Here is a 16,037-nt window from a genome sequence, read left to right as displayed (position 1 = left end):
GAACAAAATCACAGCATTGAAGACTTGAGATGGACGGTAATAGAAAAGATATCGGAAGCAACACCCAACGCAGAAAAAACACTATATGAGAAAGAACAACGTTGGGTGGACCGTCTTAAAACCAATAAGTTTGGTTTGAATGACGAAATTTCATGGCATCACTTTGCACGCTGAACCTATAAGCACAACAGAAGTCCTGCAAAATATGAGCCCTAAGAATTAATTGCATGCCCCACACATGAAAGAGATACATCAATACCAAAGTGAGAAACAAATGGTATGTAAACCACCTCGTTCGGCAATTTTTTTGCCGATTTTTTTGCCGATTTTTCAAAAAATCCTTTAAATAATAAATTCCCTTTTCTAAGTTGTGGTAATTTTAGATAAGTCATGCTAATCACCCACAAATCATTTTTTGTCAAACTAAAGGGAGTAATCTGCATTTTTATGTCTCTGAAAGTACCTCGTTTGTTACACAACAACTGTCCGCTTTCTTTCTCCATGATTGAACATGGTGAAAACGCCATCGAAAGCGTGCTCCTAGCGTCCAGGAGGCAGAGCCAGCACAAGACGCGGAATACGCTTCGACAGCGGGTGAGTGTTTCCACCTCCACCGCCGTGTATTAGTTACCGGCACACAGCTTAATCACAACCCCGTTTTTGATGTTTCTACAGCCTGAACTCTCCTGCTGAAATGCGGTTGATTTCTTTTTAAGGTAAGACCTCTTCACGAGGTACAATGCCAACATATGTATAAGAGCGACTTTGCATTCCCACCGCCCTTTTCTATCGAAGCGCTCTAAGTAAACTAATCGTGTTATAAAGCCAAAATTCACAATTGTGCACTGCTGTGATATCGCCGTTTCTTCCCCTTTTTAACTCACCATAATGTCACTTTTGTTGTGTGTTTCTTATAATTGCACAAATGTTTGTAGAAATTATGCAAAATGCATATCGACACAATGCATGTTATAAAGACCACTTTTCTAATATGAAATTGTCAAATGGCCATAAGTTACCCCCATTTTTTCATCTTTTCTCTCAAATCCCTAGGTATTTGAAAACCTTCAAGGGTAAGACTACTAAATAATAGATACCCTTTATGTCAAAATTGTGACATTATCTTTTACTCACTGTGTGTTTTCCTGTTTATCTGTCCTGACGAAAGCTCTTAGACCCTCGGGCCAATAGAGCAGAAACATGTCGACGTTATTTTTTTGTCCAAATGACATATGCTAAGGATTCCTAACTATCCCCAGAGCATACCTAATAATTTTTAATAAGTGGTCAAGTGAACTGAATAAAACCTACAATCACCTGCACACTTTTTTATCTATCACTCAGCTTCAGTGGGGTAACTCGCTTTTCTCTGGATACTGCCACAAAAAAACCAGAGATCGCCTCGGGTGAGGCTGGCAAGACACTGACTGAATAAGCCCTATGACTGTTGCCATAACGCTCGCGTGGGGCGGAGAATAAGATATACCGCTTCTCGAGATACGCAGCGTTTATGAGGGCTTTTTCAAATCTCTGGGAATAAGTGGTCACAAGTGTCCTATCTCCTTTTGATAAACTGTACCTTGTTTCGGGGAACCGATAGGACAACCATTCCTCCTCCCTCCTATTGATAACTAAGTGCTACAGAATGTAGACAGCATGCAGGCGCTGCTGAATTTTGAAATTCTCTTTTTTGCGATGGCTGTTTAGGATGATACATCCCAAAAGGCTTTTTCCAATTCGCAAACGGGCCGATTCTGAGAATCTGCCAGTTTGCAAACGGGGAAAAAGGCTTGCTACATATGGCCCTAAGTCAACAACCCTTTGCGTTGTATACATTTTCTGTTTAAACACTCATCTTCAATGCTTCATAAATAAAATAATAAAAAAATAAAACGCTCTGATGAACCGACGGGTCCAATTAACGCTATACAAACCACCAAACAAATAACGACGTGACGACTCGTGTTACTATGCGGTTCTCGGGGTGTAACGTGGTTTCTCGTGCTGTGTTGCTTGCTTCCAGTGCTGAGCCATCCGTGCCGCGGATGTGCCACTGGTGCCGCAGCTCAGTGCTCGCACTGATATGCCTTACGACCTCTGACCCATGGCTACAGCTGGTCTCTGTTCTGGTCCTCCGCCAGCCGAGGGGACTGCACGAGCCGCAGAAGGAGTGAGTGTGTCCCGCATGAAGGGGCAGGGACACCGGCCGGTCCGAGCCGCTCCCACCCCTCCTCAGCTGCTCGCAGGCCCCGCCCCTCACCCCTCCTCAGCTGCTCGCAGGCCCCGCCCCTCACCCCTCCTCAGCTGCTCACAGGCCCCGCCCCCGCCCCTCTCAGCCCCGACTCCAGTCCGGGTCTTCGGATCCGCTCGCACTTCCCTTTTGTTTGCCTCACATCTGTCCTTCCCTGCCCTCCTTCCCCCACGGTCTGAAGCAGACAGAGCCGCATTGTTTGCCCCCCGGAGCCCGATGAAGTGCCGTCCTCCCGCGGCGCGGGGCCGACTCTGCCGCCGGCCGGAGCCATGCCGCCGCCATTTCCTGGAAGTCTGGTGCCGCGGGGGTCAGAGGTAAGAGGAGGCGGCGAGCCGGCACTGCTGGGGACACCCCCACCCTCCCCCCCGCACACGCAGGGTTCCGGCGGCTTTGCCCCCCTCATGGCACTTCAACCCCTGCCTCGACTCCAGCGCATCTTTAGCTTTCACCTCTGTCGGTGGATCGCGAGCCCCCGCATCCACCGGCGGATTGCCTACTAATCAGATTGTCCCAGCTGTGTGCTGGCGAATGCCCACCAGAGGGCCTGCGATCCTACACCCATCCCTAAGTTTTGTCCTTTCGATCCTACACCCATCCCCGAGTTCTGTCCTGCCGATCCTACACTACCCTACACCCATCGCTGAGTTGTGTCCTGCCGATCCTACACCCATCCCCGAGTTATGCCCTGCCGATCCTACACCCATCCCCGAGTTATGCCCTGCCGATCCTACACCCATCGCTGAGTTCTTTCGATCCTACACCACCCTACACCCATCGCTGAGTGCTGTCCTTTCGATCCTACACCAATCGCTGAGTTCTGTCCTGCCGATCCTACACCCATCGCTGAGTTCTGTCCTTTCGATCCTACACCACCCTACACCCATCGCTGAGTTCTGTCCTGCCGATCGTTCTGTCCTTTCGATCCCACACCAATCGCTGAGTTCTGTCCTGCCGATCCTACACCCATCGCTGAGTTCTGTCCTGCCGATCCTACACCACCCTACACCCATCGCTGAGTTCTGTCCTTTCGATCCTACACCACCCTACACCCATCGCTGAGATCTGTCCTTTCGATCCTACACCATCCTACACCCAGCGCTGAGATCTGTCCTACCGATCCTACACCACCCTACACCCATCGCCGAGTTCTGTCCTGCCGATCCTACAACCCATCGCCGAGTTCTGTCCTGCCGATCCTACAACCCATCGCCGAGTTCTGTTCACTAACGAGCCATCGTGAAGTTCTATCACAGAGCCACACTGCACTAGTGAGAACTGCCTCGCTGCACTGCTCAACCACCTGAGTTGACAAAGCACGTTCTAGACCGACTGACTCACCCAGAGCCCCAAGCATCCAGTGCCACATCGGTGGAGCATTTCTGAAGTACCGGGCCCAGCTGCACGGTGAGCCCCAGATAACATGAAGCGTCCACCGCTCAAAGTAGAGCCGTGCTTCACTAGTGCATACCCGCGTGAGACAGGTGACACTTTACTAGTGATCACTGTAGTGAGCCACCCGGCCACTACAAACATCAGACAACATGGTACCCCGTTACACCGATCGACCACCAGCCGAGGCACAGTAACGCTGCATAGCGCACCAGCAATTACCATAGGGTGCTGCGCTACCGAGCCCCGGCTGACATGGGCGCCCGCAACACTACTTTGCCCCCGATAAACGCGCATTTTCAGCATTACTGAGCTTTTATGTGTCAGCGAACCCCGATGTCTTACTGAGCCCTCAGTTAACATCGAGGCATACCAGCTACTACTGTTACCCCCTTCAGCTCCAGCAAATAAAAAAATAAAACAGTGAAACATCAGCTTGCTTCTATTGCCAACAAGCGTAGTGTGTAACCCCCTCAGCTGCTTTCGAGTATTATACATTAACTCGAGCACCGCCCCCTGGCCCTGCCGTAATAGCCAGGTTCGTGTTTTTGCGTCGAGGAGGCATTTTCTGGTGTGACGGCTTGCACAACAGATGTGGTGAATCCGTGCCGCTCGTTGCCATTTAAATGCCATGCATGCGCTGTATGCCCGCGCACACCGGGGTGAACCCACACCAGGCTCGTCCTGCTGCTGCAGGTATACGGAAGCCATTCTGCTTGTGACTCTTCGTGGCAGCAGGCCGCTCTGTGGGGTTTGACCCAACCCCCTGATAAAACCGACTGACCTGCTTTGTATTGAAAAAACAAAAATAAATGTAGTAGGCTGGCGTGTGTGGCAGAGGCCTTTATAGTGTACCGAGCTTTCTTGTGCTGTCTGAGGGCTGGCTCTGTAAAGTAGCAGGTTGCTATGTGCAGGTGTGAGATGCCCCGTGCCATAGCAGTTTGGTCGGTGCTGTGTGTCAGCTTGTGCTGTATGTTTGTGAGAGAGAGAGACCCTTTTGCAGTCAGGCTGACCGTCCCGTGTGGGTGTTCCTGTAAAATCCTGCGTGAAAAACCCAGCCGACCGAACGTGTGCTTTGTGAGGGTCCTGGCCCGTGTTGTGTAAGGAGAGGGGCCCGGGCTGCAGTGGGCTCTCTGACGGCACAGACTCCTCTCCGTGGTTTACCACTTCCCGTCAGGCCGCCTCCTCCCGTGTGCAGTGTGTCACGCACACTCCTGCTTTGTGAAGTGCTGAATGGGGCGGGTTGGGCTCCCTTTACGCATCTCTGACGAGCCCTTCGGAAGATTCGGTTTCCATGTTTCGAGTGGAACTCGCCCACCCCTCCCCCAGGAGCGGCCTGTGACCGGTTAGGGACCCCTTCCGAAATAGCTGTCCCCGAGGGACCGCACTATTTCCACTTTTAGTGTAACTGACGTAGGGGATTTCCCTTCTACTGCTGGCCATTTTTCAAGGATCGAAAGCGCACACCGGCTTCTATTAGTAAGTTTCCATCTGTACTCGTGTTATAATGTCCGTTAATACAGTACGGGGAACTCGCTGCCTTCTTGTGACATGACGAAGGCGTACCAACCCATACCTACATGTAAGGTGACACAGGCGCCTGTATCGTGTTACCCTGTACTGACTAACCAGAGGCTGGCCATGGCACACCTCGCATTCTTTAATGGGACACGTGGTTACTGCATCAGGTGGTACCATCTCTTCCCGGGCATGGGTTTACTGACTGCCAGACACGGAACTGAGGGTAAGGTTAATCCCCAAACTGCCAGTAATGGTGCTCAGTGACATAGCCACCGGCGGCCAGCCACCTGCATTAATCCCCTTGCTAGTTGTAGTTGTGCGTTACGAACATAAGATTGCCACACCAGTGTTGCTGGAGCAAGGTGGCCGCCCCCCCTCCCCCACCCGCCAAAACACCATAGAACAGTCGACCTTTGTGCGGAAAGGGTAGGGCCCCTTGCTCCCAAGCACGTGTGCGGCTGGGGTGGATTCCTTCCTCTTTGTCGCGTGTTTATTTTGGAATCCCATCAGCTGATGTGCTGCTGGAGATTTGGGATTTACTAGTATTGTCACCAAAAGCCCCTTTCTGGCCTGCCATTGGCATGCTTATTCCCGGTTACTGATTTTATGCTGCTGACACACTCTTTAATCTTGCTTAGACAGGTGTTACAATGTTTATTTGAATGGGGGTCAAAATGGTCACATGCTTGTTGTTACAGTTGCAGCGGAATTAGCTACAAGTAGCAGTATTCGCTTGTGGCTAAAAATACATACACCGACAAGTTATGGGAATTTAATGCCAAACCGAATTCAGCATTCTCTGCCTGTTTGTTCCTGGGTTTCTCCTGTCCCCAGTCTGAAGCAGCGGAGGCTCACCACCCCGCCCCACACCTATACATACTGAAGCGCGGTTGACGTGTATGACACCAGGAATAGGGAGGCCTCCCGCTTCCACTCGTTTAGCAGTACGGGAGTGTCCGGGGCGGGGTTCATCTCCTACCCCGCTTGTTAGAAGAGGTGTCACCCACCCGCCTTTCATGCCATCGCCCCTTGGCTTGCTCCGCGCGTGTGACTTTTATCCCGCCTAAAATCACGTCTTCCTCCCTTGCCTGTCTGTCATGACGGGTCGGGGATTCCCTCTCGCCCTCCCACCTGCCTGGCCGCCGCATCCGTCCCCCCGGGGCACAGTCGGGTAATCCCTGCGCCAAATTAGCATGTCTGTAGACCTGGCCGTGCTCCCAGCGTCTCCTCCGCCTCCAGTGTTTGCTCACAACACGAAATGAAGCCAGGGTTGTGCCTACCCTGCTGCTGGTTAGTATCAGTGGGTTTAAAGAGCAGTGCGTGGCGCAGGCCCCAAAACTGGTCACAAATCCAAACAATTTCCGAGATTTCACAAGAAGACACAACCGCCCATAATCAGGGACGGCACATGTTGCACAAAGTCTCTACCTCAGCTTTTCATCGGTTCTTGCGCCTTCAAACCCTCCCCACTGCAGTAACCTATCTGCAAAAGGGCCAGTGTGTCTTGTTGTTTATGGCAAAATGCATTTTTTTTCCCTCACGTATGTACAGTCATTAAGCAATACACCACCCAGCATCTGGAACCGTATCCCTGTATCATTGGGGGTCGCCTCTATCCACCCTTGTTCATATTAGGAAAGAACACCTCTTAAACTCACACTGGACAGTGACATAGTAAACTGCCCACCTCACACTGGACAGTGACATAGTAAACTGCCCACATCTCCTCTCACAAGCCAGCCCCCATCTCGATTTATTCTTATAAAATCTGCCTTCGACCCTATCCAGCACAGTGCTGCCTTTCCACTAATTTCTACATATACAGATACCACGTTTGCTCTGCTTTCCTATGGACTATGTCACTCCTCTTAAATTGGTTCGCTCTTCAATATATGTAGCCAGCATTCTGGAATATTATTGTGTGCAACACATTTTTTTAATGCTCCCTAATGTGCCTTTTGTTAGTCCTGTGTAGCTTTTGCAAGGTATACTATTTTGGTTCTTTTGTGCGGCTCGTTATCTTTACTAGGCAACCTTTGTAACACTGTACATAATGAAGTTTCAGGTGGCCTCTTAATGCCCTCAGATGGAGATTACAGACCTGCTCAGTTCAGAACCGACAAAAACTCTGGGTGACGAAATGGTTTATAAATGTGATACAATTAAACTTGGGTTTCTTAAGTATGTGCATACGTTATTACAGACAGAAATGTACAGATAGATTTTGAAAGAGGAGAGTTGGAAATAAATCACAATTGAAATATTCATCATTATTGGAAGCCGATTTCCCCAAACAGATTTCTGAATGCTGACTCGACTTAAAAGCAATCTAAATGAGCCTTGGCACACCCAGTGGTTCTTAGCTCAATGGCGTACACATGCAGCATTGTGGCATTAGGGTGTAGCACACACAGGAGGGAGCCTGCAAGAGCAGACCGAGAGGGCTTATCCTTGTAATGTAGTCTCAAGCAGTTCGATGCAAGCTTTCGAGTGAAAGTGGTAGGATGTGCCAAAATAGCATTGGAAGAGAGAAATACTCTACTGCTAGGCTGTGATATAATGTGATCGACACAGTCTCAATCCAATAGCAGAAAGAGATTGGTTGAAGAAAGCTAGCGGTTGCCTGAAGTGGACCCAAGCCCACCATGTGTACATTGTTAGCAAGAGGGTTATTTGACAGCTGTGGTATCGCAAAAATCCCGACCAATCTCATTGCTTCCATTTCCAGGTAAGCTACTAGAAGACTGTGTTGCTCAAGAGCTGTGCAGATACTTTGTGTACGCTACTTTCCTCCATCCAGCTCAAGCTAATGTTGGGCCTTTCCACAGTGTAGTCTTTGATTACAGCGGTCATGGACAAACTAAGATGGTAAGGGGATCACAGGAAAAATGTGGCATTGGTTCTATTAGAGCTGTTTGCCTCTTTTTACAATCAATCCCAGGGTTTTGATCGAGCCGGCAATGGAGGCAGGGGTTCAGGGCAGACCTCTAGATTGGATTGAGTCCTTCCTAATGAATCACATGCAGTCTATAAAATTAGGATCATTCTCAGCTAAATCGATTGTCTTAGAGAGTGGAGTTCCCCAGGGCTCATCTCTATCGCTTCATTTATTCAATCTGTATATAAAACCTCTAAAAGGGGGCCTGGCAGCATCTGGCTGCAGGGTGTATAATTATGCAGATGACTCCCAATTGCTATTTCACATGAATAACACTCCCTCATCTTATGAAAAGTTTCAGAACTCCATGAGGTCTATTGCCAGTTGGATAGCAATTAGTTGTTTTAAGTTGAATGTTGACAAGACTGACAAGTCTTGTTGCATAATAGACCAAATATTTGGAGTAAGTTCTTGGCCAAGTGATCTTGGCTCTACACCAATTCTTTCAGCCTCTGCAAAGAGCCTTGGGGTTGTGATAGATGGAATCACATTAAGGTTTCAATTAGTAGTTCGGCGGCCCAGGGGACCGTTGAACCTGTGGTGGCGGACTGTGGACTGCCAGACTGATGGTCCTCCCGTCGTATTACAAGTATGGCGGTTGGACCACTCCTGCAACCAGAATCCATCATCCCTTGGTGGTGGAGCATCGGTCTGAGGACTTAATAAGCTTGCGGTGCCACAGCGGCACTGCCTAGCATATTATGAGTTTCCTCACTGCCCACCTATTCATGGCGATGAGCCTGCCATGAACAGGGTGGCAGTGAGGAAACTAAGGGGGCCCTACAGGCCCCCCTATTACCTCTGTGCACGAGGGTCATGCAGGGAGGCATATGTTGCGCCCTCGTTCCTGCACGGACATTACTGTGTGTGCAGGAACGGGCTGCGACACTCCTATGGCAGTGCCTTTCTAATGTTCTCCTATGAGCTTTAGAAAGGCACTGCTGCGTGACCGAGGCCGCAGGACCGCCCGCCAAGGTTACAACTCACAATTGGGTGGACTGAGTACAGGGTTGGCAGTCTTGAGTGTGACGGCCCGCTCCAAGACCACCAGACTTGTAATCAGCCTTAAATCACCAGGTAGGGTCCACAGTATCTAAACGCTCCTTTCAACTAAAAACCTTGAGAAAAAACATTCCTCTGTTATGTATTGAGACAAGGAAATTAATTGTGACCTCAGTAATTATTTAGAGACGTGATTACTGAAATTCTGTCTATGCAGGACTCCCTAATACTGTCCTGCACATACTTCAGGCCATCCATACTGTCCTGCACATACTTCAGGTCATCCAAAGCGAGGGCGCAATGTTTGTTTATTTATTTTTTCTCTTTTCTCAACACACACGTTATACCGTACTAAGAAAACTACACTGGCTTCTCATAAATAAGCATATTTATTTTAGGTTGTGTTCCATGGTGTTCAAAAGCTTGAGTGAGACTGCTCCCCATTTTTTTTGTGGAGAGAATCAAGAAATACATACCTTGCCGTACCCAGCGATCTAAAGAGGCAAACTATCTTGTTGTCCCAAAATGTCGTAAACTGAGAGCCGGGGCCATAGTTTCTCTGGGGTGGCTCTCACCACCTGGAATCAATCAATCAAGTCATTCTTGTTGTGAGCGGCTTGTAACACAAGATAGTATCTGGGCGCTTGCTGCAGGTCTTCGTCGTAGAGACAGGTCTTTAGCCCCTTCCTGATGTTGATCAGTGAGGCTGAAGTGCGGAGGTTGAGTGGAGGGTGTTCCATGCTTTGGTGGCAAAATGGAAGAAGGAGCGTCCTCTAGGCGCGGCAGTGGTGTTTGTGACAGATTTGGCCGTGGTGTGCTGAGCTGAGATTCCAGGGGTGGGGGGTAGGTTGGTGGAAGTGCAGGCGGTGGTTCATATAGGCGGGTCCTTGATCATGTAGGGCTTGGTTGGCGTGGGTCAGGAGCTTGAAATGGCATCTCTTCTGGACAGGGAGCCAGTGGAGGTTTTTCGGGTGCTGGGTGATGTGAGTTCTCCTGAGTTTTCAGTCTGAGGCTGCATTCTGGCTCGTCTGGAGTCTTTGCATGAGTTTGGTGGTGGTACCTGCATAGTGCATTCGGCTGGTGATTAGGGCCTGCGTTACCATCTTCATGGTGCTGCTGGGGCGCCACTTGAATATTTTGCTGAGCTTGTGGAAGCAGAGTGAGGAGACAGTGTTGACTTGACCCTTCATGGAGAGTTCGCTGTTGAGGAAGGTGCCGAGGATGTGGACATGGTCTTTTAGCGTAAGGAAGGGTCAGAGTTCCAATGGTCACCATGAGTCATTCCAGAAGGGGTGTGGTTGGCGAAGATCAGAACTTCAGTCTTATCCATGTTGAGCTTCAGGCAGTTGTCCATCATCCAGGCTGACCTGCTTTTCATACAGTTGTGGAAGTTGGTCCTGGTCAAGGTAGTGTCAACTGAGAGTGAAAGGACGAGCTGAGTTTTGTTGGCTTAGATGTTGTTGTGTGATCTGATAATGCGTGTAAGTGGTGTCATGTAGACGTTGAAGAGGGTTGGTCTGAGGAATGAGCTTTGGGGGACACCGCAGATGATGGGAGAGAGGATGCCATCCATCTGAGCGCAACATCTGTGATATCAATCTGGCATAGGCAGTCTGTGAGCCCTTTTCCGAGGACATTTGGCAAGAGATGAATTTTGGATCTTTCCACAAACAGCTGAAAACCTGGTTATTTAAACAGGCAGACTACAAGAAATATGGGTTTATGTTCCCTGTGGACGTGGCTTCTGTATAAGTGCTAAGAAACCAAAGGTGAATGTGCACTCTGTAAATAGTAATAACATAACACAGTGGTTCTTAATCTTTTGACTTATGTGGACCCCGCTGAATCATTATTGAAAGCATGTGACCCCTGACTTAAGCAATTTCAATGGTGTGACCCATACACTCAAATACAAAATCTAATTTACATGAAACAAATACTCAAATATTGAAATATTTTGTTTAATTCAAATATACAAAAAGCTTAATATCTTTCAATGTTGCTTCTTTAATTGTGTGTACTTTTTAATTTGAATGTATTAGTAAGCCTTGCGGACCCCCAGGTGTCCTTGCACCACAGGTTAGGAACCCCTGACATAACCTATAAAGATTAGTGGGTTTCAGGATATTGCTTCCTAAGAACATGGTAATGGAGAAACAACAGTTTGTCAAGTTGAGGTACGGCATGCCAAGGGGATCCTGCATGGAATATAACACAAATTATGGTAACGTCTTATAAAGAACAAAAGTGTAGGCATACTGTTGTGTCTGACCAATCTGGACTTGGATGACCAATTGAGAAGAAATGTCTTGAGGATACTAGGATTATGGAAGTACCAGGGAGATGGAGCAGACCTTTAAGGGCCTTCTGAATATGACAGTGATTTTTCATTTTCAAATGTAGTGTTGGGGAGTTCCACAGGAAGAAGCCCTGGACATGAAAATTTGCTCCAACTCTAAGTCTGTTGTATCTAACCAGCTGTCAGCAAACGTAATAGGCAGTCATGAGGCTTGTGACCGATAGTTGAGTGACTTAGTTTAATGAAGTAGTTCAGTTATCCACTATCAAGCATCTAATGTCAAGACATAGAGTTTGAAGAGGTTTGTGGCTTCTTTTTCTGAGGACAATGGAGAGATTACAGAGCAGTTGTGGTTCAGGCGTGCTGCTTAGTTTTGAACATTGGCATTTTTAGAAAGAGGCGTTAAGGAGGCCAGTGCTTAGGCTTTTGTAGTAATTCATTCAGGATATAACCATTCAGAGAATCAGAGAGATTGTCTGAAAGAAGGAGCCCCTTTAAGCAGGCAGAGTACCCTGCTGTTTAGGATCATGCATTTAATTTGAAGGATAAATGAATATCCCTTTTTAGAGTACTCCCAAGTTGTGTGCTCCGTCTACTGTGATCGGAGAAGAACTTTATTTCAGAGGCCACGATAAAGGGAAGGGTCTGGTGTTGACCGGGTCAAGAAGTAGTATTTCAGTTTGTTTCACCATTGAGGCATTAATAATTTATTCTAAAGTGAAAGACAGACACAGGAAAAGCAGTAAGACAAGGTTTGGGGGTGCTAGGTTCATCATCAGATTTGAGGTGGAACTGTGTGTCATCCACACACTTGTGATAACGATTTTTGATTTCTAGATGTCGAAGGGCTTTGAGGTAAATGAAGTGTTGGTGACAAGGTAGAGCACTGAGGCGTTTGATAGTTGGCTGTTGTGGATGAATGGGTCTAAACTGATGTGGCAGGAGCGTTTTATTTACTTGAAGGATGCCAACCATGTAAAAATAGTTCATTGGTTGTTGGTTGAAGTGAACACTACGAAGGGGTGTGCCTGATCGCGGGAATTGATTAGCACTTCACTGATATTTAGAAGAATAGCCATTGTGCACTGATGGGGTCTAAAGCCCGATTGAAAGTCACTCAGTGACCACTTTTTAAGTGTCTTGGAACATAAGATAGGCCAGAGATGGACCTTTAGTTGGAAAGGCTCAACTGTCTGGATCCATGTTTTTCTTTTTTTTTTTAGGGCAGGTGCAATGGTTGCGCGTTTGAAGCTCTGAGGGATTACTTCGGTGGTGTTTGAAGAATTGACTAGCTGGAGTTGAGACCCAGGTTGGTGCCTTTGGCAATGCAGATATCCCAAGGAAGTGAATGAGCATACTACTAAATGTGCGTTTCAGAGATGGATGCTACCTCACAGGGAGGTGGTGCACAATCAGGTGTAGGAGTGTGAAAAACAGAGAACGTGTCTTGTGAAGTAGAGAGGGAATACAAGCTCTTAAAATGTTGATTATGTTGACAAAGTCAAAGTCAAAATTTATTATGATTTGGCTCTCATTGAGGGCCACATAAAAAGATACACACATATTAACACAATATTATACATACAAAACATCATACGACATAGAAAATAGCCACAAGAATTATCTGCACGAGAGGCAATTATCAACATCTCCCGGAAATTCATTAATAAATATCTAAAAACGCTTTAAAATAGTTAAAAATTCTGGAACAGAACATTTCGCTTGGGGGGCAATAAAGTGCATGGAAAAACATTTTTACATTCACAATTCCCAATTGTAAACAAATTGGTTTTATCCATTTTTGGCGCATGGGACCCAATACCGGGCAAATAAGCAAAACATGATTAAAATCCTGAACAGCATTTTTACAAAAACTGCACAGAGGCGAAACCCCATACCATTTGGCTAACAATGAATTCAGTGGAAGCAAATTATGGCGTAGAAGGTACCAGAATCTACGGACGCCATGTGGAATATTCCAAATTAAATATTGTTGGGCTACTTTGGGAGTATATGTCGTAACCAGTGCTTCCCTTTCTTTTTGCTTCGGTTGGGCAAGTATATCTGACTTGATACAGAGTTCCCAGGACATACTTTTTAACTTCAACTTTAACTCTAATGGAGAAAGTAAGAATAATGTGCTTTCATCCAGTTCAAGCAGCGATACCGCTTTTCTAAAATTTCTTACCAGCAGCGAGAACTCATTAAAGTTGCCTAATAGTTCTTTTTTTATAATTTCCCGTAAGGTTCCCGGTTTACCTCTGGCCAGACAAGCTACCCATCTCACAAGGGCTACCAACCCCTGTGCCCAACAACTTCGAAGTCCGAATTCCAGCCTGCATGAGGATGTAGAGCAGGCTGAGTTAAATGACAATATTTTTCTTAGTATCTTTCCTTCCATTTTTTGCATGAAACCCCATTGTTTCAACTCCACTAGTTCCATTCCATAAAGGAGAGTTGCAGGAATTTTCATTCGGAATACCTCCAAGCATATGGAGAAATGTCTCTTCCCAGTAGCTTTATACAAGGAACATAATCCCATACCATGGGTCATCGCTTTTCTGGAATTATGTTCGATGTGAGACTTCTCACTAAGGTTAGCAGATATTATTTTGCCTAAAAACGTGTAGGTTTTTACCACCTCAAGTTTTTCTCCGCTAATTGTCCAATTATAGCTACTAGACCTGCTTTTCTTCTTACCGAAGATGCACATAACTTTACTTTTGGAACTATTAATTTTCATATAATGTACATCTGCGAATTGATTCAATGCATGAAGACGATTAGAAAGACCTTTCGGAGTCAGATCTAAGACAAGTATATCGTCCGCATACATTAAAATTGATATAGCTGACCCTCCAATTTTCGGGGCTAACCCCTCACAAACTGAAACAGTCCTAGGGAGATCAGCCGTATATAAAGAAAACAATATGGGTGCCAATATACAGCCTTGTTTTAATCCGTTCAGGGAGGGGATAGAATTAGAAAGACCCCTCTCACCTCCTTGTAACACCTTACACCATGTGCACGAGTGTAAGGACTTAACTAAGTCTAATAGGTATCCCGGCATACCCATAGCCGCCAATTTTCTCCACAGCGTTGGACGATCCACTTTGTCAAACGCTGTGGAGAAATCAATGAATGCAGCGTATACGCCACCACCTCGGACACGTGCATATTTATCCATTATTACCTGTAGCAATGTTAAATTATCTAAAGTTCCATGATCTTTACGAAATCCTGTCTGTTCCATGGGTAAAATATTGTGTTGATTTATCCATTTCATTATTAATAATAATATCAGTTTAGCAAAAATTTTCCCTATTGAGTCTAATAGAGCTATTAGACGATAATTAGAGGGGTTGTCCCGATCACCTTTTTTAAAAATTGGGATTAGGATACTTCCCCGCCAAGAGTCGGGGACTGTTCGTAATTTAAAACATGCCAGAAATACTGGAAGAAGAATCTTGCTCCAAGTCATAACATCTTGTTTAATTATAGACATGGGCAATTCATCAGGCCCCATAGCCCCGGAAGAGCGCATGCTCTTTATTACGGTTGCTATGGATTGCTCAGTGGGGAGTTCCATTATACAGTCACTATTTAGCCCTGGCAGCCGAGGGTCCGCCCCTGCGCCATTAGACGCGTATAGGGTGGACACGAATACGGTCCAGACATCTTCCGTAATAACTATCGGAGTAGGCGTTGTTATAGAGCCACATCCTTGTCTTATTATGGACCAGAAATCTCTAGAGTTATTACAAATTGAAGCCTCTCTTAACTTGATCCATAAATTATCTTCTTTTTCTTTTTTTAATTTATATCTCAATCTTACCCTCCTTCTTTTTAATAAAGCTAACTGAGATTCAATTTCCCCCGATCTATTGAGGTATTGCTTCCTCACAAGTTTATTTATTTCTTTATTTAACCTTAATAGAGGACTAGGAGAAAAATGTTTCTTTTTTGGTTTTCCTGAAATCTTAGCCACCGCGGTGACTTTTTTTATAAGGTTTTCAAGAAAGAGGAATTCCCTACCTTGCCAGTAGTCCAACTCCAATAATAATTGGCTAAGGATAATTAGTACATCCTTACTAGTAATTTTTCCCCAATAGCATCTATTTGTGTTGCACTTGATTGAAAAATCTCTATTCTTTAAAGACCAGAGGCTCGTTGCAGGGGGTGATAATGAGACTGTTATATTGATAATTTTATGATCACTCAAAGGGGAGTGAGAGATCACCAAATCTTTAAGAAAAAAGAACATATCAAAATCCGTTATTACATAATCCAAAATAGATTCACCCCTAAAAGATCCATGTGTATAATTTGCAGGAGTATCAGAAGGCATCCTGCCATTTATAATAATTCCCTCCAAGGAGCAAAGTTCCCCGAGAAGAATCTTGCCTCTTTTGTTAGTTTTAATATGGGCAGGCAGGACTGCTTCAGGTATATTATATGCTTCTTCCTTATCTTTATTTCTAAACATGGCCAGAGAAGTGTTAGACACTTTACAATTTAAGTCCCCCACCAGCAGTAAATATGGCGGGTGATCCACCTCTATTAGTTGTTTAACATGGGAAAACATACGTTTTAAAACTTTCGTGTAATTATCTTCTGGAGGAATATAGGCATTTAAT

The 16,037-nt window shown here is 46.1% G+C and overlaps 1 protein-coding gene across 1 annotated transcript in view; it reads left to right on the top strand.

Moving 5' to 3' along the window:
- Positions 1-2,295: 2,295 nt before the first annotated feature.
- TET3 (tet methylcytosine dioxygenase 3) overlaps positions 2,296-16,037 on the top strand; it is a 386,815-nt gene continuing 373,073 nt past the window's right edge. Inside the window, exon 1 of the mRNA XM_078666542.1 lies at positions 2,296-2,565. The gene's annotated coding sequence lies outside the window, so the exon portion shown is untranslated. The remainder of the gene's footprint in view (positions 2,566-16,037) is intronic.

Source organism: Lissotriton helveticus, chromosome 11, assembly GCF_964261635.1.
Source record: "Lissotriton helveticus chromosome 11, aLisHel1.1, whole genome shotgun sequence".
Classification (NCBI taxonomy): domain Eukaryota; kingdom Metazoa; phylum Chordata; class Amphibia; order Caudata; family Salamandridae; genus Lissotriton; species Lissotriton helveticus.
The sequence above is the reverse complement of the archived record's forward strand: the minus strand, read 5'-3'. Positions and strand labels throughout refer to the sequence as shown.